This window comes from Schistocerca nitens, chromosome 5 (genome assembly GCF_023898315.1).
Source record: "Schistocerca nitens isolate TAMUIC-IGC-003100 chromosome 5, iqSchNite1.1, whole genome shotgun sequence".
Taxonomy (NCBI): domain Eukaryota; kingdom Metazoa; phylum Arthropoda; class Insecta; order Orthoptera; family Acrididae; genus Schistocerca; species Schistocerca nitens.
In genome coordinates, this window is record NC_064618.1 from 444,753,418 (window position 1) to 444,780,432 (window position 27,015).

At 42.5% G+C, this 27,015-nt stretch overlaps 1 protein-coding gene across 1 annotated transcript in view; it reads right to left on the minus strand.

The window, feature by feature from the left end:
• LOC126259851 (synaptotagmin-5) overlaps positions 1-13,483 on the minus strand; it is a 203,984-nt gene extending 190,501 nt beyond the window's left edge. The window contains exon 1 of the mRNA XM_049956906.1: positions 13,475-13,483. The gene's annotated coding sequence lies outside the window, so the exon portion shown is untranslated. The remainder of the gene's footprint in view (positions 1-13,474) is intronic.
• Positions 13,484-27,015: the final 13,532 nt, after the last annotated feature.

Consider the following 27,015-nt stretch of genomic DNA (forward strand, 5'->3'; position numbering starts at 1 on the left):
GGAGCCGAAGGCCCACTCGTGTACCCTTGATGACTGCACGACACAAAACTTTACGCCTCGCTTGGGCACGTCAACACCGACATTGGACTGTTGATGACTGGAAACATGTTGCCTGGTGCGACAAGTCTCGTTTCAAATTGTATCGAGCGGATGGACGTGAATGGGTATGGAGACAACCTCAAGAATTCATGGACCCTACAAGTCAGCAGGGGACTGTTCAAGCAGTGTAAGCTCTGTAATTGAGTGGGGCCTGTGCAGTTAGACTGAGATGGGACCATGGATACGTCCAGATACGACTGACAGGTGACACGTACGTAAGCATCCTGTCTGATCACCTGTATGTATTCATGTCCATTGTGCATTCCGACGGACTTGGGCAATTTCAGCAGGACAATGCGACATCCCACCTGTCCAGAATTAGAGTGGCTCCAGGAACACTCTTCTCAGTTTAAACACTTCTACTGGCCACCAAACTCCCCAGACATGAACATTATTGAGCATATCTGGGATGCCTTAGAACGTCTGTTCAAAGGATCTCAACACCCTCTTACGGGATATATGGGCAACCCTCCAGGATTCATGGTGTTAGCTCCCTCTAGCACTACTTCGGACATTAGTAGAGTCCATGCCACGTCGTGTTAGGGCACTTCTGAGTGCTCGCGTGGGCTCTACACGGTACTGGGCAGGTTACCAGTTTCTCTGACTCTTCAGTGTATGAAAGCCAAATCATTATGAAAGCTAAACTTTGGGTTTAGGAACTGAAATTACATTAATCTAGTGATTAATTTCAAGCTATTCAGCGAGTTACTCACAAAAAAATATTTTCGATAATACGTCAGTAATGTCGGCTTCTCCCTGAAAATTAAAAATCTGAAATAAAAAATTCAGAACGACGGAGGAGATCCTCTTGGGACGTATCACATGGCAGTTTTTCTCTTAAACTGTCACAGAACATATTCCAGAATACTATATGCTAATCCCCCTGATAAATGTAGTTATTTTCTTACGCTGCTCCATGAATGCGGACCATAGTCATTCCTGGCAGTGACAGTCCTGGTTATTGCCTTCCTTTCGCTTCTCTTTTATTACGGTAAGGGATTGCATAGTTGAGAGGCTGTGAACTGCAGGCAGAAGATAAGTGTTTTCTTAAAAGAAAGGAGCGTAGTCGCAAATTTGTTAGACTGGAACTGACTTTCGGCTTCAGGTAGCCAACACAGGATTCGCGTTCCACCTTCGACACTCCTCAGTTGGTTCACGGGGACAGCTATCTGCCAAAGAAAAAATGTAGCATTGCTCGAAGAACCCTTTCAGAAAGATTAAAATAAAGCCAGGTGTCACTGTCCAGAGAGCAGTGTGAGAACCGACGTAGCCTCAGTAGCCACACTTTCATTGTGCGTTTTGGTGAGGTTCTCGTGTCATACCTATTTTCCCGTGTTATTTCCGTAATCAACTATCCACTCTTGCAGTCACTGGTCGTATCTGCGAAATACTCACAACTATGCTTTTTATGCATTTACCGACTTGTATCAAGGTTAGATTTTATAGTAATAGTGTCCTATTACTAAACGTTCATTCGGTAATATCAATCGGTAACTTACACGCTGATATTTACGATAATAAACCAGATTGTTATAGTGATTACTTGTTTCTGTTGCAGGTACATGATCCCTTCGTTCTTTCATATATCTATGCGTATGGTGTGGCACCCATATTTTTAAGCTTGATTGGGCCCTCCGGTATTATTTCAATAACTCTTCTGTTTGCGCGATATTATCATTTTTCTTAAAATTAGTTTGCATCTGCGTATGGGTGATTCCCTTCCCTGGTCACCACAGATCGAACTATAGCATCATAGGGGTATACTGAACCGCACAACTGGGACCCCTCAAATGCAACTAAAAAAAAGGAGAAAAGGCCAAATTAATTCTTTTCAAAATGGAGAAACGGAAATAAACTTTAAGAAAGCCACAGCGTTTCTTACTGCATTCTGAAACGCTAAGTGTGCTACTTCGAATGACTGCAGACAACCATAGTTAGTTACAGAACATTCAGGTGTATTTTTACGTAGTTCGAAATTTAGAGCTTTTCTTGTCACTATTAAAAAATCATTATGATATTTGTGTGGGATCCGAGAGACAAAGAAATTGTTTCACAAGCAGCTCATTTCTTTTTCTCGTCAGCTGAACGTACTTTGCTATGATGTTTTCTTGGCTGCTTTAGGGATCTCTTTATCCCAGCGGACGGATATTTATTTATTTATTTATTTGCACGTCAAGCTCCGTAGGACCAAATTGAGGAGCAAATCTCAAAGACCATGGAACGTGTCAGTACATGAAATTTCAACATAAAAGTAATAACAGATAAAAATAAAACGTCCAATAAAAGTCAAGCCATAAGTGTAAGTAAACGCAGTCAACAATATAACATAAGAATCAGCTTGAGTTTTCAAAGAACTCAACAGAATAGGTGTGACCCATGAAGAAACATTCAGTTTCCATTTGAAAACGCGTGGACCACTGCTAAGATTTTTGATCTCAAGTGGTAGCTTATTGAAAATGAATGCAACAGTATACTGCATACCTTTCTGCACAAGTTACGGAAGACCGATCCAAATGCAGGTTGGATTTCTGCCTAGTATTAACTGTGCGAAAGCTGCTTATTCATAGGAATAAGCTGATATTATTAACAAGAAACGACAGTAAAGAATATGTCTATTGAGAGGCAAATTTCAAAACACCCAGACTAGTGAACAGGGGTCGACAAGAGGTTCTCGAACTTACACCACTTATTGCTCGAACCGCCTGTTTCTGAGCCAAAAATATCATTTAAGAATGGTAAGAGTTAACCCAATATATAATACCACACGACATAAGGGAGTGAAAATGAGACAAAGTAGACTAATTTTCGTGTCGAACGATCGTTTCAGATACCGTTCTGAATGTGGGCTTTCCACAACAGTTTACTATCTATCTGAACACCTAGAAATTTGAACTGTTCAGTTTCACTAATCATATGCCTATTCTGTGAAATTAAAACTTCAGGTTTTGTTGAATTGTGTGTTAGAAACTGTAAAAACTGAGTCTTACTGTGATTTACCGTTAGTTTATTTTCTACAGGCCATGGTCTTAGGTCACGAACTGCACTATTTGAAACCGAGCCAATGTTGCACACAACATACTTTACTACCACGCTAGTGTCATCAGCAGACAGAAATATTTTAGTTACCCGTAATACTGATGGACATATCGATTATATAAATAAGGAACAGGAGTGGCCCCATCACTGATCCCTGGGGCACCCCGCCCCCCCTCCCCCCCACCCCATTTTACCGTACCTCACCCAGACCCCACATCACACCTATAGTCAACACTGGGTCATAGTGTGACACCTTCCGCTGTCTGTTTGAAGTAAGAGGTGAACCAACTGTGAGCTACTCCCCGTATTCCGTAATGGTCCAACTTCTGGAGCAATATTTTGTGATCAAAAATCAAACGCCTTTGTTACATCAAAAATATGCCTAGCGTCGAAACCTTTTATTTAACCCATCCAGTGCCTCTCAGAGAAAAGAAACTATAGCATTTCCAGTTCTTAAACGGCTTCTGAAGCCGAACTGTGCATTTGACTGCAAATCATGTGATGAAAAATTATCAATTATCCTTACATACACAGCCTTTTGAATAACTTTAGCAAACACTGATGCCATAGAAATCAGTCTAAAATTGTCTACATTATCCCTTTCTCCGTTTTTATAAAGCGGCATTACAAGTGAGTAGTTTAATCGTTCAGGAAACTGACTATTCCTGAAGGAAAACTTACAAATATGGCTAAGTACAGAGCTAACATGTGCAACACAGTGCTTTAATATTCTGATAGGCACTCCATCATAGAGTCCTTAGTCTTCTGTGATTTAAGTATTGACTCAATATCTCCCTTGTATGTATCACAGAGGAATATTTCAGACATCAATCTCGGAAAGGTACTTGACAAGAGAGTTACATGATTACCTCTGGAAACTAAATTTTTATTTAATTCTCAAGCAATGCTCAGAAAATGATTGTTAAGTACTGTACAAATATCTGATTTATCAGTAACAGAAATATTTTTACTACGAACTGACTTTATGTCGTCGACCTTGTGCTGCTGACCAGACACTTCCTTCACAACTCACCCTATGGTTTTAATTTTATCCTGTGAATTAGCCATTCTATTCGCGTACCACATACTCTTTGCTCTCCTAATAACATTTTTACGCACCTTACAGCACTGACAGGTTTCAGATAGATTATACAGGGTGATTCAAAAAGAATACCACAACTTTAGGAATTTAAAACTCTGCAACGACAAAAGGCAGAGCTAAGCACTATCTGTCGGCGAATTAAGGGAGCTATAAAGTTTCGTTTAGTTGTACATTTGTTCGCTTGAGGCGCTGTTGACTAGGCGTCAGCGTCAGTTGATGCTAAGATGGCGACCGCTCAACAGAAAGCTTTTTGTGTTATTGAGTACGGCAGAAGTGAATCGACGACAGTTGTTCAGCGTGCATTTCGAACGAAGTATGGTGTTAAATCTCCTGATAGGTGGTGTTTTAAACGTTGGTATAAACAGTTTACAGAGAATGGGTGTTTGTGCAAAGGGAAAAGTTCTGGACGGCCGAGAACGAGTGATGAAAATGTAGCACGCATCCAGCAAGCATTTGTTCGCAGCCCAGGAAAATCGACTCGCAGAGCTAGCAGAGAGCTGCAAATTCCACAATCAACTGTTTGGAGAGTCCTACGAAAAAGGTTAGTTATGAAACCTTATCGTCTGAAATTGGTTCAAGCACTGTCTGCAGCTGATAAGATTAAAAGAATCGATTTCTGTGATTTTATCCTTGCTCAAATGGAAACAGATGAATCTTTCGTTTTAAAGATTGTGTTTAGTGATGAAGCAACTTTCCACACTAACGGGAAGGTCAACCGTCACAATGTCTGTATATGGGGCACTGAGAATCCGCGGGGAACAACTCAGTATGAACGTTACTCGCCTAAGGTGAACGTTTTCTGTGCCATTTCAGCCAATAAAGTTTTTGGTCCCTTTTTCTTCGAAGGTGCTACTGTAACTGGACTACAGTATCTGGAGATGTTACAGAATTGGCTGTTCCCTCAGCTCGAACAAGAAGCACAACAATTCATATTTCAGCAGGATGGAGCGCCACCACATTGGCACTTATCTGTCCGTAACTACCTGAACATCAACTACCCGAGGCGATGGATCGGCCGCCAGGCAGCCCGTGACAGAGCACTTCATCACTGGCCTCCAAGAAGCCCTGATCTTACCCCCTGCGATTTTTTCTTATGGGGGTATGTTAAGGATATGGTGTTTCGGCCATCTCGCCCAGCCACCATTGATGATTTGAAACGAGAAATAACAGCAGCTATCCAAACTGTTACGCCTGATATGCTACAGAGAGTGTGGAACGAGTTGGAGTATCGGGTTGATATTGCTCGTGTGTCTGGAGGGGGCCATACTGAACATCTCTGAACGTGTTTTTGAGTGAAAAAAAAACCTTTTTAAATACTCTTTGTAATGATGTATAACAGAAGGTTATATTATGTTTCTTTCATTAAATACACATTTTTAAAGTTGTGGTATTCTTTTTGAATCACCCTGTATAATAGTAAGACAGAGATTTAGGAACCAGGTTTTAAATTGTAAGATATTTCCAGGAGCAGATGTGGACTCTGACCACAATCTATTGGTTATGACCTGTAGATTAAAACTGAAGAAACTGCAAAAAGGTGGGAATTTAGGGAGATGGGACCTGGATAAACTGAAAGAACCAGAGGTTGTACAGAGTTTCAGGGAGAGCATAAGGGAACAATTGACAGGAATGGGGGAAAGAAATACAGTAGAAGAAGAATGGGTAGCTTTGAGGGATGAAGTAGTGAAGGCAGCAGAGGATCAAATAGGTAAAAAGACGAGGGCTAGTAGAAATCCTTGGGTAACAGAAGAAATATTGAATTTAATTGATGAAAGGAGAAAATATAAAAATGCAGTAAATGAAGCAGGCAAAAAGGAATACAAACGTCTCAAAAATGAGATCGACAGGAAGTGCAAAATGGCTAAGCAGGGATAGCTAGAGGACAAATGTAAGGATGTAGAGGCTTATCTTTGTATGAATATCAAGAGCTCAGATGGGAACCCAGTACTAAGCAAAGAAGGGAAAGCAGAAAGGTGGAAGGAGTATATAGAGGGTCTATACAAGGGCGATGTACTTGAGGACAATATTATGGAAATGGAAAAGGATGTAGATGAAGATGAAATGGGAGATACTATACTACGTGAAGTGTTTGACAGAGCACTGAAAGACATGAGTCGAAAGAAGGCCCCAGGAGTAGACAACTTTCCATTAGAACCACTGACGGCCATAGGAGAGCCAGTCTTGACAAAACTTCTACCATCTGATGAGCAAGATGTATGAGACAGGCGAAATACCCACAGACTTCAAGAAGAATATAATAATTCCAATCCCAAAGAAAGCAGGTGTTGACAGATGTGAAAATTACCGAACTATCAGTTTAATAAGTCACAGCTGCAAAATACTAACGCGAATTCTTTACAGATGAATGGAAAAACTGGTAGAAGCCGACCTCGGGGAAGATCAGTTTGGATTCCGTAGAAATATTGGAACACGTGAGGCAATACTGACCCTACGACATATCTTAGAAGATAGATTAAGGAAAGGCAAACCTACGTTTCTAGCATTGATAGACTTAGAGAAAGCTTTTGACAATGTTGACTGGAATACTCTCTTTCAAATTCTGAAGGTGACCGGGGTAAAATACAGGGAGCGAAAGGCTATTTACAATTTGTATAGAAACCAGATGGCAGTTATAAGAGTCGAGGGACAGTGGTTGGGAAGGGAGTAAGACAGGGTTGTAGCCTCTCCCCGATGTTATTCAATCTGTATATTGAGCAAGCAGTGAAGGAAACAAAAGAAATATTCGGAGTAGGTATTAAAATCCATGGAGAAGAAATAAAAGCTTTGAGGATCGCCGATGACATTGAAATTCTGTCAGAGACAGCAAAGGACTTGGAAGAACAGTTGAACGGAATGGATAGTATCTTAAAAGGAGGATATGAGATTAACATCAACAAAAGCAAAACGAGGATAAAGGAATGCGATCGAATTAAGTCGGGTGATGCTGAGGGAATTAGATTAGGAAATGAGACGCTTAAAGTAGTAAATGAGTTTTGCTATTTGGGGAGCAAAATGACTGATGATGGTCGAAGTAGAGAGGATATAAAATGTAGACTGGCAATGGCAAGGAAATCGTTTCTGAAGAAGAGAAATTTGTTAATATCGAGTATAGATTTAAGTGTCAGGAATTCGTTTCTAAAAGCTTTTGTATGGAGTGTAGCGATGTATGGAAGTGAAACATGGACGATAAATAGTTTGGAGAAAAAGAGAATAGAAACTTTCGAAATGTGGTGCTACAGAAGAATGCTGAAGATTAGATGGGTTGATTATATAACTAATGAGGAGGTGCTGAACAGAATTGGGGAGAAGAAAAATTTGTGGCACAACTTGATTAGAAGAAGGGACTGGTTGGTAGGACATGTTCTGAGGCATCAAGAGATCACTAGTTTAATATTGGAGGGCAGTATGGAGGGTAAAAATCGTAGAGGGAGACCAAGAGATAAATACACTAAGCAGATTCAAAAGGATGTAGGCTGCAGTAGGTACTGGGAGATGAAGAAGCTTGCACAGGATAAAGTAGCATGGAGAGCTGCATCAAACCAGTCTCAGCACTGAAGACCACAACAACAATAGTATTGTTTGTAATGGGCTACTGTACCTGGCTGCGATTACTTCTAACATTTTGATATAATTCCCACTTTAATCTACATGATTCCTCATCCCAATAGTAAACCACCCTGGCTGCCTTTTATTGCTAGTTCCCCATTTAGAATGTTCTAATAGAAAGCAACTCTCAAAGAGCATGAGAAATGTGTTAAGGAAAGCATTATATTTGTCATCTACATTATCGACACTATTAACATCGTGCCACTCTTCTTCCTTGACGTTGTTTAAAAAACTCTATTGCCGATGCATTAACTTTCCTAAATAGTTTGTAATTATGTGACGTTTGAGTACAAAAGAGTTTTAGTGTTAAAATTCGCTGGCCGAGGTGGCCGAGCGGTTCTAGGCGCTACAGTCTGGAACCGCGCGACCGCTACGGTCGCAGGTTCGAATCCTGCCTCGGGAATGGATGTGTGTGATGTCCTTAGGTTAGTTAGGTTTAAGTAGTTCTAAGTTCTAGGGGACTGATGACCACAGCAGTTAAGTCCCATAGTGCTCAGAGCCATTTGACCCATTTGTTAAAATTCGTGCGTCACGATCTGAAAGACCATTCACCCTTTTACTAACAGAATGCCTATATAGTAATGAAGAATGAGTGAAAATATTTATGGCTGTGCTAATGTTCGCCTGCACCCTAGCTGGAAAAAATGCAGTCTTCATCAGATCATACGAGTTTAAGTGATCTACCAACATCCTTTTTCGTGCACTATCATATACAAAATTAATGCTGAAGTCACCACATATAACTAATTTCTGGTACTTCCTATAAAGTGAATCAAGAATCCTCTCTAGTTTCATCAGAAATGCTCTGAAGTCTGAATTAGGGACCTATAAACAACAAAAATTAGACGTTTAGTTTCACTAAATTCAGCGTCCGCTGCACAACATTCAAATATCTGTTCAGTACAATGCCGTGATAAGTCTATGGACTCAAATAGAGTACTGTTTTTTTTTTACGTACATGGCCACTCCACCACCCCTCAAGGAACTCCTTAAAAAACAGCCAGCTAATCTGCATCCTGGTAAAGGAAGCCTCTGAACTGTCAAATTGTTTAATTGGTGCTCCGATAAACCAATAATTTCAGAGTCAACATCTATAAGCACTTGGCTAACTTTATCTCTAATACTTCTTATATTTCGACGAAATATGCTTATTCCTTCTCTACTTGGAAACATGACGTCCTCTGAAGGTGATTCTTAGAGGGACTTCCTTCAAGCAGGTATACCTGTCAGCTGACTTCAATCTAAAAAAGATGCAGCTCTAACATTAACTACTACAGGAATTTTTCCATGAGTGATCTCACCACTACCAACTACACTGTCACCTATAAGCTTTGCCAGCCTCCCTTTCCCATACCTGCTGAGGTATGCATTCTTCAGTAACGGAGTGGTGAGATATTCCAATTCCACATCAAGTAGCTCCGATTCCCGTAAGTTCCTCGATTTATCCTTTCGAGATTGTCACACCTCGCTTTTGTCGCGGATGGTGATTTGAATCCAGGTGTACTAAAGGACGATGTGAGTGGATTTCCGTGTACTGAGATCCAAACTGCCGCCTTCTCTCTTGAAGACTAGCGCGCCAAAGACATGTAGTCTGCCGTTTAAATACCTGGTCCACTGTGAAATGAATCTTCGGATTAATGTCATTGAGATATAATGGGAACGACCTAGTTCATCTCTGCTAGGTTTCCACAACACAAATGCATCAACCACGTAACGTAATCGTGTAATCGTTTTTGTTGGCAGTTCCGAATAACCGTTCTTCGAATTTTTCGTAAAGAAAATTGGTAATATCGGGCGTAAGCTACACTATCCATCTGTTCGTAAAACTCATCGCTCCATTTTAAATAAGGGGTCGTGAAACTAAATTTAAACTTTTCTGCAATGTGCCCCACCCACTTAACAGCTGAATCATATTTTTTCTGTTGAGTCAATAAGAGTATCTGGAGCATCCCATTCCACAGCAACAGCTCAGGCGGGTGGTATTGTCACTTAGAAAAGACTGGAAAGGGCAATGACACTGTCTCACCTTATTTCAGGCTCTTTCAGTGTTTTTCCTAAAAAACAAATCCTCCTTCGCAGCTCTATGAATAACACGCTTTTAGTGGTGTGGCAATTTTCTACAAAGAACAACAATAAATATATTCTGAAAATTAAGAAAAAATCCTAACTCTGCAATAGTACATCAAAGACCTTGCATTACCGTTGACTTTCAGAACAGACAGCCGACACGGGTTTGGATTCTGACGGTGGAATTGCGTTTGCCGTCATGAAATTTGCTGATATTTTAAAAGCTCACACCAAAGTGGATCCTTTTAAAATACTTAAATTCAAATTAAGTTCCTGAAACGGGAAGAAACATACGTAGTACTACACGCCCACATTACATTTAAAGCATGAAAAAATTCCGAATGAAATATAACTGACTTTGATAGAGGTTATTATAGTTCACGATAGTTTAAACTAGTGAAATACTCGATACTTGCGTTCTTCATAATGAAGAGCGCATCTTCTCGGGAATTTGATATTTTAATGCCCTGTATGTAGTGGGATAACTGTAAATGAGAGGGTTCAACTTTATTTTGAAATTATTTTACGTAAATATGTATATTAATAAAGCAAGGAAAAAGCACACAAGTAATGGATACGTCAGTATTTATGAAACATAAAATTGCAATTTCTGTGTAATATTAAGGCTGTCTGAAAAACTAAATACACGAAAAAAAAAACAAAAATATCTCCAAAAATACGTGTCCACTCTTAAAGACACTTTGCGTAACACGCTTCGTCAACACCTTGTATGCATTTACAATGTTAAGTGTACTGCGCACGCTTCCTTGATTGGCTCCAAAATGACAGTACAAAAGTCTGTAAAGCTAACGCTTACTCCTAGGCGCTGGCGGCTTAGGCAGCGGCTGCCTTTGTCTGTAAAAATTTGGTGGCGGCGAAGAAAAACTTGCTTCCCAAGCACTAGTTTCTGCGGAACGTTGGGTGAAGAGGATTTTGGTAGTATTAACAGTGCTTGTTTTAATGAGTACATAAATACAATCTTGAAAATCGCGTTTTAGAGTACCCACATTCAATCGAATTATCCCTTGAGATCGTTGTGTATTGATCCTAAATCAAAACTGTGTGGCGCGTATTCTTTTTGGCGGAGCAAATTATTGCTGTTGGCCTACATGGGCTAGTGAAGTGACGCATCCCTTCGCAGAATACTGTCGTGTTACATATTCGCAATTGGCACAGAGGTGTCTCATGAGGACATCTATTTATTTGGAGTGCTAAACTTGTAAATTCAACTTGTATTTTGATGAAAACTGGTTCAGTAGAAAGGCGTAAAACTTTTGTTGTATATAAACGGGGGATGGGGGTTGCTAAGGGTGAAGGCCCGGAAAGAAAAGGGTCGTACAGATTCACAACGTTGAGTGCTTCATAGAGATTTGAAGAACACGTGATCATTTTAATCCGAGGACACATGGCCATCAATTTCAGAATTAGTAAGTGTGCTTGATCTGTAGGCGATGCTGCGCAGTTAAAGTACAATGCGCAAAAATGAGGTGGTAACCGTTAGTGTGAGATATGATTCGAGCATTTATGTCCAGGAGTGACTCCACCTACTTTGTGCAATGGAACTAAAATGCCAACCATGTATATATCCAAGCATGCAGTACACTTGTGCCGGCCGAAGTGGCCGTGCGGTTAAAGGCGCTGCCGTCTGGAACCGCAAGACCGCTACGGTCGCAGGTTCGAATCCTGCCTCGGGCATGGATGTTTGTGATGTCCTTAGGTTAGTTAGGTTTAACTAGTTCTAAGTTCTAGGGGACTAATGATCTCAGCAGTTGAGTCCCATAGTGCTCAGAGCCAGCCAGTACACTTGTGGTTTTGATGTTCGTTGCTTGGCGCCTCCATGGTGTTGCATTCCCAATGGCCGGCAGTAGTGTGTTGATTATTTTCATGTTAGGTCCCTCTATATACAACCGAACGAAACGAATTTTCTCATGTTGCACATGTAGCACACATATTCAATCCAAAAATTATAAACAAAGATACAAAACAAACGCCATGTCCAGAGTGCAGGAAAGCTCACAAGCCCAAAAGTCACAAATAAACAGAACACACGTAGAAAATTATAACACCAGACAGAAACAAAAGACGTGGTATACTGTGAACTACACTCATAAACTGAAACACAGAGTGGCAAACATACTAATGAAACAGAACCTTCATGTAATAACTGTGCAAATTCTCCAAATAAAGTTAAGCAGACCATCAGTCAGGGAGAATGAATTCCAGAGTGCAGGACTATATAAACTTGAATGTAAAGTTTTTGATGCAGTATACACTGGTATGGCGTGTAAAGTTTTAAAACGCCCTACAATGAACACATGTTGGAAGTGTGATAAAAGCGATCCCATATTTACGGAGTTCTTAAAGCACCAAAAGCACCATGCAACCAACATAGAACAGTATATGACAATCGTCAGGATAGAGGACCGCAACAAATCCACATCGCAAAGCATGATATCTACCATATCCAGAAAGCTATTGCGGGGAATAAACAGGCGATAAACGCACACGCACACGAGCATAAAATTCTCTGATAACCTCGATAAAACAAATATTTTAAGAAAATAAAAAAGACACATGTATAGACCGAACTGCGCTGAAATATATATTCACTCACTGGCTCACATGCGCACAAAACTACAGATATCACAAACACACATACGACTGTTGGCAGTAACGTTCAGTACATGGCAGCAACAATGGAAATATAGCATGCAGTAAACGACTCTTCATACTTCGTGCTGTGCTAATGAAAAATAAAATGACAGAAATCAGAAGAACAGCTATAAATCTGGAACAAGAACACGTGTAGAAAAGCATCTAAAAAGTTTGAAGTAGGAATTTTAACTTATCTTACGTTATAGAATATTAGAAATTGGCAGAGCTGTTGCTAAACCCTATGTACAGCATTCCGTTTGTAAAACAAAATAGCGTACACAAAAATACGTATATATTTCTGGCCACTGATGATGTTTCTCGAAAGATAGGTTCAAATGGCTCTGAGCACTATGGGACTTAACTGCTGAGGTCATCAGTCCCCTGGAACTTAGAACTACTTAAACCTAACTAACCTAAGGCCATAACACACATCCATGACCGAGGAAGGATTCGAACCTGCGACCGTAGCGGTCGCGCGGTTCCAGACTGTAGCGCCTAGAACTGCTCGGCCACTCCGGCCGGCTCGAAAAATAGGGTTTTGTATCGAATGGTTCAAATGGCTCTGAGCACTATGGGACTTAACATCTGTGGTCATCAGTCCCCTAGAACTTGGAACTACTTAAACCTAACTAACCTAAGGACATGACACACATCCATGCCCGAGGCAGGATTCGAACCTGCGACCGTAGCAGTCGCGCGGTTCCGGACTGAGCGCCTGAACCGCGAGACCACCGCGGCCGGCAGGGTTTTTTAGATGGACCAAAATTCCAACACAGTGTGCACCAACTGAGAAAAGTTAGAGATGTGGCCAACAGTTTAGTTGAAAAAGCTGCGACGCAACAGGAGTGTGCACAGAAAGTGTGACAGTGAGGGTGCTCGTGAGAAGCGTGCTGGTGAGCGCCAGCTTACCTCGCCAGGAGCAGGTGGGCTGCGACTGGCAGAGCGGGCGCGCGCCTCGTGCAGGGCACGATCGACGCCGCAGCTTCCGCTGTTATCGGGCTTTCCTCTCACAGAGGATGCCGCGCAGGTAGCCGTGTCTCGCCACACGATACTCAGTTTTGCACGAAAAGCCCGCAGCATCGTGTAGCAACGACAAGGATGATGCTGGCGAACAATGGCAGACCAACGGACGTATAATCGTATGCCACGAACATTCGGATCGGAAACTACAAAATATTGCATTTATGTCGTTATACGAAGTGGAAGTCAGTGTCCTGTACACCGTGTGGTTGTATTGTTGTAGAGCAGCGTACGTGCGCGCTTTATGAAAACGTCACATAAATGTCATTTCATCACTCTTAATTATTCATTCTGCTTAACTCATCCCATTCGCTTTTGCTTATAAAGTTTAGACGAGACTTCTGCCTCTTCACAGGGCGATTAGGCCGTAGCTTGTGTAAAAGTTAGTTTCCACTGTGATCAGTGTAACCGACGGCGCAGAATCGTTCGGACGGTTGATGTCGATAACTGCAACTGACACTTCGCCCGTCACTTTGTGACATTTTAGGATGTAGTCCCCAGAAATTTTGTTTCGCGGATTTTATTGCGAGAAAATTTCTTTCTCTCTGTCTCCGACGCATACGCAGATATATCTTAATTGCTTACTATCCACATTCGAACTAAACTTTCAAAACTGGCAGCACACTTATGGAAAAGAACTCGATGAATAAGCGAGCAGTAGAAGTAACATAAAATCCCTTTTTGAGTCGCTGATTTTCCGTCTGATGCGTTTTGTTTCTGGCAACTGCCGAAGTAAAGTAACATTGAAATAAGAAAATGTCTTGCGATGTGTGTAGCTACACATAAAAAACAGTACAACGCAGCGTAACATTGTACAAAACGTACGTTGAGCAATACAGTACTGTTACAATCGGAAATAAAATAAGCTGAAATAATCTTTGGCGAAAAAAACAGTTTATCGTTACTTTGAGGGTGACATGCGGCTAGGCCGTCGAATATACAACAGTATTCTACATTGTGGAACCCAGGTGTAAAATGGTGCACTAGAAGGTAAGCGATAGTATAACGAAAGTAGGAGGCGTACGTATTACGGTTTTAAGAAACCTAATCAAATCTGCATCATATATTTCACAAATATTAGTGAGATTTGCTGTAGATTGTACATGCAAGTCGAAACATTTTCAGTAAAAGTACTGGAAGAGAAAATATTTCGTTTTTGTAGTAAAGGTATTACAAGAAATCATATGTATAAGGGACCATCAAAAAGATTCCATTTGAGGACGTTGCTGCAGCGTGTAAGCAATGTAGCGCTACTCCAATGCGGGTATATAAATACCAACATGTAGGTAAGGGATTAGTGCGGCATTCGTATCTTTCCGACGTGCGTGCGGTAAATGCGAAAACGTTAACTATGGGGACGTTATTAGCAAATGTGTCTAAACAGGACAAACGTGCTCTTATTCTTTTCTTGGCTGCTGAATGAGAAACACCGGCAGACATCAGTCTAAGAATGAAGAATGTGTGTGAAGCGACATGTCTGTGGAAAACCGCCGTTATGGAATGGAGCACAAAGTTATGTGTCGGTCGCAGTTCGACGCAAGACGCGTGTCGATCTGGGAGGCCAGCGTCATTCGTAATGCCAACTAAAGTGAGAGACACCCTAGCACTTGCCCTGTAGTCTTGATCTCTCCCGTGCGATTATCAAACCTTTGGTCCCCTTAAAAAAGACCCTGAAGGGTCGACGATTACTGTCGGCCGAAGGTGTGCAGGAGGTAGTTACGGATGTCTTTATGCCGCAGCTGACGGTGTTTTACCGAACGGATACCTTCAACGTGGTGCGTCGGTGGGATCATTGTCGCAGTGCTCACGGAAATTTTACGTGATTGGCATACAGACTCTAGACTGTAAGGCCTGCGAATGGAAGATTTTTGATCGCTCCTTATATTGCACTGTAAGAAGCACACTGCACAAATATTCACCCCCAGGAGACATCACGCTAATACCGTATAAAGTCGCACTGTGGCCTGGTCAATCGTGCCAGTTCGAAGAGATTCCACAATTTTCTTCAGGTATGCTGCACCTAGCTGAAGCCATTCTTTATCGTCAGATTCTGTAGAGCTACCAAACTGTGTGAATGCTCATTGATTACTACAGTCCCAGAAATTTTCTGTCCGATTAAGATCTGGTAGCTTAGAAGGCAAGTCAGGGTGCGATAAGGCGCCTGACTGTTTCTCAAATCGTGAACATGTGATTGCAGAACTATGAACACCACTGGTGTTACCTTGGAAGACAGCGTATTCATCATGTATTCGTTAACGAAAGGGCAACACTGGTCACCGAGAATGTTGAAATAAACGTCGTGGTTCATGTTCACAGTAACTCGCACGAGAGGGCAAGTCACGGCACGAAAATCATCCCCGGAACGTCGACTACACTCAGCGCATACTGCAAGTTAAACGCCGCATTGACCGTTAATGTAGTCGAACTTTGCGCTACACTCCTCCAGTCATCAGTAGCACAGTTTGTGTGTTACCTGACCAGCTGAAGACTTACAGTTTTACGAGTATGTACTATTTTGAACAACAGCCGTGTGTGTGCTACCCAACTCCAGACGTCCATTTCAAGCACTTGCGTTCGCAAATGGTTCAGATGGCTCTGAGCACTATGGGACTTAACATCTGAGGTCATCAGTCTCCTTGAACTTAGAACTACTTAAACCTAACTAACCTATGGACATCACACACATCCATGCCCGAGGCAGGATTAGAACCTGCGACCGTAGCAGTCGCGCGGGGCCGAACTGAAGCGCCTAGAACCGCTTCGTCACAGCGGCCGTCCTTCCCTTCACAGATTCAGATGCTGCTGCACTCATTCACAACAGAAAAGCTCTTCATGTTTCAAACGGTTTGACATTGACAAGGCTTGACGCTGGTTTACGGACCCTTTCGGACAGGATCTTGTTGCTACTGCGGTTTCTCCCGCCGTTTGGCATCCCTGAGAGTGGTACAACAGTCGTTGTAGACGCGTTCGACAGTTCGTGTCGATACACCAAGAAATCGAATATTTTCATTCACCATGTGGTCAAGGGAACGTTCAAACGCGGTAGTTCCTTTCTACTATTCTGTTACGTCTCCACCTGAATCCATGTTACTGCGCATATTCCATACAGCTGACAGGCATATCAACACCAATTCACTGCCACTACTTACGTCGCTGATGGAGGGCAACATGATCACCTGATACCAATTCAACATCATTTACAACACACCAAAGCGACCAGTGTGCTCTGTATTTTTTAGGTGAGCTTATTAACTAGAAACGATAACGGTCTAACGATCGATGATCTAAGGGAAAATATAGTGTTTTCTTTCTCTCAGTCGGTGGACCATTCTCTCTGGGACTTGAATAACTACTCCAACCTTGAAAACCTACATTCCTTTGTTCCTTAAGGAAGAGACTAGTATTTGAGAAATCTAGGCTTTTTTATGCTTCTATGTATTTAGAGTTCCACCTTTTCATGGTAAGTACGCTTCAGCCTTGTTTTCCCTCATCATTTTATGAAACGTAACGTTACGTTGTTAAATTGTTGCAAGCGCAATAAATCTGTTGATTCGGAAAACAGTTGGGGTCTATTACAGACCCACTATTTTGCAGTGCGTCAAAGAACCAGTCGGTACTGAGGTACGGTTTAGGTTACACCTCCTTATTAGACAATGAGACAATGAACGTTAATTTTTTCATATATATGTCGTACCTCGAAGTGTTGCGGAATTTGCTGCTACGAATGTGAAAAGTAATGGATCCTCCAAACTTAATGATTTCACGCTTAGCGATACTCGCTCCATATCAGAGAGCCATCAGTCCCTTTGTTAGACTCATATTAGTGAATACATATACAGGCACGAGGAACAAAGCAAACACAGACATTACTGACACCAGCTTCACGTCAGGTCATGGGCAGCACGCACATATGCGTGCGTTACATTTGCAGTACCCCATCATACGAGTCAACCATGTAAAAGTTACGGCAGATTAAGCACGCCCTACGTTGAATTAATAACTGCACGGAATGAGCCAGCAGCTTTCATCTGGACTGCAATAGCGTCCTTTTAGTCAAGGTAGATCCACCCCTCGTGGCACCATTGTTAGTATCACTTTCAGAAGGACGTCTAAAACACAGTTAAATTGCAACTGTACATTCACTTCGAGCGTAACCAAGCGTACAACAGCTACGGTGAATTAGTAACGCTGCCAGGTTGTCCAACAACTACAATGTTCTCCTTTATGATAGAATGCACATTCAAATTTGAGACGTCCCAGTTTGTTGTTACTGAAGGTCAACATCTACATTTACTCCTAGACTCTAGAAACCACTGAGAAGAACGTTGAAGAGGGCATTTCCCATTGTACAAGGCACGAAGATATCTTCCATTCAGTTGACGGATGGAGAGCGGAATGAATGGTTACTTAGATGCCTCTCTGCACCCCGTAATTTGTTTAATTCTATCTTTGTTGTCCCTAAAATATGTAGAGGGTTGTGGCATGCTCGTATATACAGGTTCCTCACTTAATACTGGTTTCTGAGACTTTGTAGCTGTTTTCTCGAGGTAGTTGGCGTCCATCTTCAAGAATCGGACAGTTTTTCCAGTATCTCACTGACTCTCTCCCGTGAGTCAAACAACCCTGTGACCATTCGTGCTGCTCTTCTCTGTATACGCTCAATACCTTGTGTTACGCCTATTTCGCACGGGTCTCACAAGCTTTAACAGTACTCTAGAATGGTTCAGTCAGGTGTTTTGTAAGCAATCTCCTTCGCAGACTCATTGCATTTTCTCGGTATCCTAATGAATAAGTGAAATCTACACCTGATTTAATTCGTCTGAGCCTATGTGATCATCCCAGTTAATATCTCTACAAATTGTTAGACTCTGGTATGTGTACAGTTGACTCAAATCAATTGTGACTCATTGATATTGTAATCTTAGGATACTTCGTTTTTGCATTTTGTGAAGTTAATTGTGGGTCCCAAATGCGATTCTCTGGGGCACGCCTGAAGCTGCGTCTAGCATCTATCTCATTTTTTTAATTGAGTATGGAAATCAGAGGTTTCATGTGGACATTCTGTATTTCCCATGCATTCGTTAAATAACTTTACGTCCACTTTCTACAAACCTTAGCGTGTGCGGTGATGATAGATTCCGTTGTCGAAACACGGTTTATTAGGTTAGTGGATTTGTGTTCCTGTGCACATTTTGAAATGAATAGTGGAGAAATGGCAACCATGACGGAATTTGATTCTCATGGACCATTGCCGCTCTAGATTTATACGGACAGTGGATGTTCCCAAAGGCGATCCACTTATTTCGTGTACTCCAGAGCTCAAATTTCAGTAGGACTAAGCCTGTTACCTCTCGGCCATAAAGTCGAAGGTCGTAGGTAGTAGAGTGTTCGATAATCTGTGTGTGGATAATTTGATATCAGAACATGGCAGATTGGTGTACCAAAATGGGAAGCAGGTGCTGTGGTTACTGTTGTTACTGTTGTGGTCTTCAGCCAGAAGGCTGGTTTGCATCAGCTCTCCACGCCATCCTTGGAAAGTCTTTATCTCTACATGTTTACTACAGTCTTCATCCATTGGAACTTGCTTTCTCTAATGCCACTTTGGTCAACCTCTAACAAGCTTCGAGGTCCACACTTCCCTCTATCACCAAAAAACATTCCTTGACACCTCAGGATGCGTCCTAAAAGCTTATCCCTTCTTTACAGTGAAGTTTTGTCTTTAAGCTCTTTTCTCCCAAATTCAGTACACCAAATTTTCGTTAGTTATTTGATCTATCCATCCGATCTTCAGCATTCTTCTGTAACACTGTATATCAAAAGCTTCTATTCTTATCTTGTCAGCCCTCTTTATCATTCATGGTCCACTTCCAAATAAAGCTACACTCCGTACAAATAATTTGGAAAAAAAGAAAAAATAGAAAATCTTCTAACATATGTAGTACATTTTTATTAGTTTTATTATAATTATCGTATTCATCAATTACAGTAATACACATTTAGCAAAACAAAGAAATATATATAAAAATGAACATATGAAATTATATATAGTACACAAGTTTTAAAACGGTTCAGACTACACTCGGATGTTGATGGACTCGATCCAGCGGAGTGCCTCGTGGGATGCTTGATGGAGCTTCTCAATGCCAGCAGGGAAGCGTGTGATTGGACAGTCATTCATAATGTGGCTCATTGTTTTGGTGTCATCACAGTCACACACACTGTCACTTGAAAAGCCCCATTTGTGCATGTTGTATTTGCACCTACCCTCTTCGGTCCGATATCTGTTTAACTGCACCCACACCTCCCTTGGTTGGTGGAAGCCTGAAACTGGAACTGTTGGATTGTCTACGAGTTCGTGGTTTCGGGTTCTTGTAGCATTCCACTCACGTTTCCACTCTGCGTCCTGGTCGAAAGCTGTGGATAGCATTTGGACTCTCATTTCATATGCTGGTCTTCTAGATTTGAGGCGTTTCCTGGGCAGTGATAGCAAATCGTCATGAAGAGGGATCGAGTTGTTTTCAGAAGCTTGCTGACAGAGGTTGTAAAGAGCAGCCTTTCGACGGAGGTCTGGAGGACAGATGTTTGAAAGCACTGGTAGCCAGCAAGTAGGTGTAGACCGGACTGCACCACTAATTACACTCATAACTGAGTTCAGTTGGACGTCTACTTTCGCTACGTGGGTGCTTCGGAGCCAAACTGGTGCACAGTATTCTGCTGCAGAGTATACCAGTGCAAGGGATGTTCAAAATGTTCAAATGTGTGTGAAACCTTATGGGACTTAACTGCTAAGATCATCAGTCCCTAAGCTTACATACTACTTAACCTAAATTGTCCTAAGGACAAACACACACACCCATGCCCGAGGGAGGACTCGAACCTCCGCCGGGACGAGCCGCACAGTCCATGACTGCAGCGCCTTAGACCGCTCGGCTAATCCCGCGCGGCTGCAAGGGATGCTCCTCGGAGAACTGATGTGGTTGCTCCCCATGTACTGCCTGCCAGATTTCTCACAAGGTTCACTCGTGTTTGTATCTTCTTGGCCAAGTTGGAAAGGTGTTTTTGTATGTTAAAGTTCTGTCCAGAGTGACTCCCGGGTATTTTGGGCCTTCGTTGTATCTGACTGTGCCAAGAGGGCCGAACTGTGGACTGATCTTTGCTGATGAAAGGCTATTAGAGAGGTGGAACAGGCTTACCTCAGTTTTAGAAACATTTGGTCTCAGTCGCCATGTCTCAGTTGTATTAGTTGTTAATATATTTCTCTTTTTCAGAAAAACGTTTCTCGTTATTGGCAGTCTACACCTTGTTTCCTCATCACTTCCGCCATCGTCAGTTATTTTACGGCCTAAGTGGCAAACCACACCTATTACATTTGATGACTCATATTCTAAATTAATTCCCTCACTGTCGCTTGATTTGATTCGAGTACACGACACTATTTTGTTTTGTTTTCTTAATGTTAATCTCATAACCTCTTTCCAAGTGACTACTCATTGCATGTGACTGGCCTTTCAAGAGCTTCGCTCTCTCTGATAGAATTGTAATATCTCCAGTAAGCATTAAAATTTTTTCCTTCATTTTTCGGGAGTGTATCCGGGGTACTATTAACTCTTGTACCGATATTTTGGGTGATAATCTTTACTTTTCAGCCATACTCATAGTGAGTCGCTTGCAAGATCTTTAAAGCACTTTAGCCTGTGGAGTAAACACGCATGCTTCATAGACAACACTGTTGGTAACGATAGCGAGAGTCAGCGATTAAACTCTACGCCTCTAAGAGTAAAACAAAGCAAGCGCAGAGCCGTCGAAATCACAGTGCTTACGAAGTATTTGGTTGATTATTGTGGATGGCATATGTCTGAATGGCAAGCAGTGAAGACTTAGAACAACATTTCCTTGGAGAGCACAGGCGCGAAATGAGGGGTTTCCATGATTTGTCGGACTGGAAACGCTCGTCTCGGCTGCAGTCCCACTGCCTCCCTGACCACTGAATCCTAGCAGGATGAGGCTGTGGCCAGTATTTTAATTTCCCGTAATCCACGGAATGGCGAGTGGAAATACAACGTTCGGCCAGTACAGATTTGTTGGGCTGTAGTAGACGAATGTATCGCTGGTGTTCAATCAAAGTTCTTTTACAGTGGGTATTATTTGTCCTATGTACCTCTTACCACACTCGCAGAAAATTTGGTATATACCTGCCTTTCGTACAAGCACATCATCCTTCACAGATCTCAGAAGATCTGCCGTCTTGGCCGGTAGGAGGAGGATCACAACCACTTTATGCTTCCTCATTATTCTTGCAATTTTTGGCGAAATATATTCCACATTGGGTAGGAAGGCTGTAGACTTTACATTCTTCTTTCTTGCTATTCTTTTGTTTGGTCTGGTGTTTTCGCTTGCAGAGCTCTCTTAATTTGCTGTTTTGTACGTCCATTCTTACGAAATATTTCTTCTAACTGTATCAGTTCACTCTATGGTCTGTCACTACATGAGCCTTGTGTACTAAAAGTTTTAAGTTTTTAGCCTATTAATAAAGTCTTTTGAATTACGGATAGAATGTTCACATGTACCTACAAAAGGCCTCAACAACGAAGCTAAATATTTGGCCATCCAATAAGTATGTGCGTCTGTGTTACTCAGTATTGGGCTAAACGTCAATGCTTTTACAATTTGCCCCAAGTGTAGTTTGAGTTTCATTTTCTTTTGAACATTTATTTTGGTTCTGTAGTACTTTCTGGACGTCGGTAAGACCGGATAATCTTGAAGGCACAGAGCTGTGACCCTTCAGTCTGTTCGTAACTTCCTTGGGTAGACAGCTGGAGTTCAGAAGTGAAACAGTTTTCTTTGAACACGTGCAGCGGGGTCCTCGTCAGTCCTACGATATACTGTCCTCAAGTAAGTCATACATTTTCAAGTAGACGCCTCTTGGCAACAAAGCAGTGGCATTAACTTTGTCTGCAGGAAGAATTAACGCCTGGGAATCGTTCCGGAGCTTCGAAAGTGCAGCTCTATCAGACGAGGATATGTTGCTTTTTGTGGATGGGATCTTATTACTGCTCGGCATGCTTCCAGCCTTACTTCTTCAGCAATGTCGACAGGCAGTTTTCTGATGGCTTCTACAGTTCTTCCCATGAAAACTGTTAGTGGCAGGGGCCTCGGTGTAGGAACAAAAATAAAGGCCTTACCTAAAACAGTCATCGTCGAGTTATCCAGCCCCTTATTCGTTAGTTTTTAAACTGAATATTTAAAAGATGTTTGTCGCTGAGAAAAAGTAACCAGGCGTTCAAACTCTGGATCTGGCGTTTCGGTGGAGTTTGGATGGATCCTGTCCGATTTTATACAAGTTACGCCGCCAGTCCATTCTCAGCTAAGAGGACACTACTGCTTTGTTGAGGTGTAAGTGAAACAGCACTTCCGGCACCAAATCCAAACTCCGACGAGTATATCTGATTCTCTGTGTAACCAGTGATAAGCCTGCTTTGCCAGTAATTTTATTAGCGGTGGTAGTCTTAATGAAATGTACTACGTTCGCACATTTAGGTATAGTATCACGATTGCGACATCAAGAAACATTAAAGTTTTTAGTTCTTCTCCATGAAATGTAATTCCTTTTCCAAATTTGTCCTCCGTTTCACCTTCTACTTGCTATGTGAAGAGATTAAGTAACATACGCAATAGTCTACAACCTTATCTCCATTGCCATCTCAGATATTGCTTCCCTTTCATGTCCTTGGACTTTTATAATCGCAGTCTGGTTTCTGTAGAAGTGTAAATAGCCTTTTGTTTCTTATATTTTATCCCTGATAACTTTAGAATAACTCATTTTCATCCAAATTTACAAATTATATACATGTAGATTTGCTTTTTTTATCCTGAGTTCAGAGATAAGTCGTAGGGTCATATAGATTTCTGTGTTCCTACCGAACTTCCCCAGGTTTACTACAACCAATCGTTCCATCCAGTTGTAGATAACAAGTGTTAGTCTTTTGCAGGTATAATTTATTAAACCAGTGGCTCGGTAGCATCCCTTTCAGCACCTGTCTTTTGTGGCATTGGAATTATTACATTCGGAAAGCGGATAAGCAGAAACAGTTAACAGTAATACACATCATTAATAAAAATTCTTAGACAATAAATCTTATGCATTTGGTCCTGGAGTGGACGAGCAGTCATCATTTAACAATAATCTTTGAGGACCTTGTCCATTTTCGTCGTAGGAACGTCGTGCAGTAATCTTGATGCGAATATAGAATGACATAACGACTGAGTGGCGTCGACTATCGAGTGACTGATTGTCAGTTTAATTTTCTACTATCGCTCGTCCTACATTTAAATCCTTCAGGCGCAGTATTCATAGATGCATGACAATGTATTCCTACTGAGGAATAAGATTTTAAAAAATCATAAGTTTGGAAGAATTACGGCCTAGATTATCAACGGCACGAATAGAATACTAATCGCATAAGTGGAGATGATTTTGTTAACTGAGAAAACCATTATGTTCTCTGAAAATGTTTAACTGACAGAAGAGAAATGCCTTTGATACAGGAGTTTTGTAATGTTCTGGCAGTCTTTATGTAACACCGAAAATGTCAGCCGAGCTTAAAAAGTGGGCGGTGCAAAAATTTCAGCTAAAGAATACCTTTGGCTTTGAGATTACTCTTCAATATTAGCTTTGTTCTGTTAAAGCTCTGAGTCAAACAAGCATGTTGTAACAAAGTCATGGAGTTAATTAAGAAAGCGTAGGTCATTGATTTTTGTTTGAACTGGGTGGGAATTAAACTCTGCTTGCTGTCGCTGTTGAGCCGTCACTACATGTCACAGGATAAAAACGTTTACTCCGTCTCGTGTCGAAAAATGAATACGTACGGTATTGACTGCTCTGTGTCCAGTAATCAGATGATAAACGTTGTGCTCCTAAGTAGGGAACACTCGAAGTAGGTACCCGCATTTGATTCTGAAAGTTTTCTTACATCTTACGATAAATCAATGCGACAGTTATTCTGGAATTATATAAACTTGTAGAAAGTAAAAAATTAAAAGAACATTATATTAACAAACATAATAACACGAAACTGGTAAGAATAGTAATGTGTCTTACAAGTAACTAGTAGTCCCACCCTCTCGTTACAGAATCGAACTCCCACGTAATTCGGGTGCAGTTAGTCATGCTTTTTGACCTTTGACATTAAGATATCTCATAATAAGTAGATTATGAAAGAAGTATAAGTGTTTAAATTCGGTCGATAATTATATGAAATACTGAAAATTAAATTTCTGTTTCCCCTTGACGCCATCCGATAGGAAACCTGCGAGTGGTAATGGGTGACCGTAGCCGTTTAATAAAATAATTCGACGCGCAAGTCGCCGAAGTGGCGTCAAATCGAAAGACTTGCACCAGGCCAACGGTCTACCCGACGGGAGGCCCTAGTCACACGACATTTATTTAATAAAATAATTGCTTGACAGACGAACAAGCATCCAGAAGTGAGGGAGAAACGAAATGTAGCTTCACATGGTAAGAAGATATGTGATGTTATTTCAGTGATTACGAAATTTGAGTCAAATTTGCAAAGAACGTAGCACTATGAGCCCACTGATGCATGCACTGATTCTACTGGGAAGGATGACATAAACTCGTTGTATCCCCTCCTGGTGCAAGCTGGCTCACGACTGTTCATACTGGTCCCCGATGTCCTGGATTCTGGCAGTGGGACAGAGTTGACGACCTTGCTGGTCTCACACACGTTCTATCGGGGACAGATGTGGGGACCTTTAAGGTCACGAGAGTCTAGAAACCGGATTCGAGTGAGACCGGAGCGCACCGGCCCACGGGGAATCGCTTGTAGAACGCGCACACATACACACATCAGGGACGACTGACACCGCAGCCCACACGGCGAAATACCGAGACCAGAGAGCAAAACCAAATCGGATATCAAGACTTAGCAACTGTCAGCGACCAGAGCAACGATGAGTAGATGAACGATCACGAGCGCTGTCTGAATACGACTGCGGTCTGAGCCCCCCCCCCCTTTTTTTCTTTATTGTTATTTTAAACCTGTACAACAGGCAGGCTGTCAGCAGCATTCTACGCCGCTCTTCAGTCAGAGGATACACAAAGAGAAGAAACACTGAGAAGACACATAAGTTACAGAATGGTGGGCAATAAAACAGTAGACACATAAAGACAAACACGGAGCCGTTCACACTCGACGATAATCCACACTGCAAACTGTTGATACGACGCACAAACACTGAAGAAGACGATGGCACTGGTGAACGATGGAGTGTGACACTAAACATGACGGCACACGCGAAACACTGATGGCGGTGATCTCCGGCGCGCGAGTGTCCACTTAGCGTGTGCGAGTCCGGGGACCTGCCAAGAGGGGAACAGGGGTGAGGTGGGGGAGAGGGGAGAAAAAGGATGCCAATGGCTGAGGAGACGGGGGCAGGAGGAGAGGGACAGGGGAGGGGAAGCCCAGGGGAGGAGGGGGGAGAAATGGAGGAGGGAGGGAAAAAGGGAGAGAAGGGAGGGAGGGTGCCCAGAGGAGCAAGCACAGGAGGAGGGCGGGAGGATCAAAGTTGGTAGGAGGGGTAGATGGAGGGGAGGAGGGCATCATCAGGGAGGGGGAGCTGGCGGAAGCCACCTTGGGAGAGGGTAAGGAGGGTGGAGAGATGGAGACTGGGTGGGATATGCGAATACAGGCGCGGCAGCGGGCGGGGGTGGGAGAGGATCGGGGAGACGAGCGGGTGAGGAGGATCGAGTTTGCTGGAGGTGTACAGGATCCGTATCCTTTCAAGGAAAAGGAGGAGGTGGGGGAAGGGGATGAGATCGTACAGGATCCGCGTGGGGGAGGGGAGACAGATGCGATAGGCGAGGCGGAGAGCATGACGTTTAAGGATTTGGAGGGATTTATAATGGGTAGGGGGGGCGGAGATCCAAGCCGGATGGGCATAACAAAGGATAGGGCGGATGAGGGATTTATAGGTGTGGAGGATGGTGGACGGGTCCAGACCCCACGTACAGCCGGAGAGGAGCTTGAGGAGACTGAGTCAGGAGCGTGCCTTGGCTTGGATTGTCCGGAGGTGGGGAGTCCAGGAGAGGCGACGGTCGAGGGTGGCGCCAAGGTACTTAAGGGTGGGAGTGAGGGCGATAGGACGGCCATAGATGGTGAGATAGAAATCAAGGAGGCGGAAGGAAGGGGTAGTTTTGCCTACAATGATCGCCTGGGTTTTGGGTCTGAGCCCTGGCGCGACCGGCCTTATATAGGACCACCGTGAGCGGCGACAGGCCGGCGCGGCGGGCGTGGCCCGCGCATAGTGCTGTGGTGGCGACAGCAGCTCTCGCATATTACAGGGGCGCCTCCTAGCGGCTGCCATCTACTTCCATGCCTTCTGGCGGGCTGTCAAAATTGCCGAACCGGGAT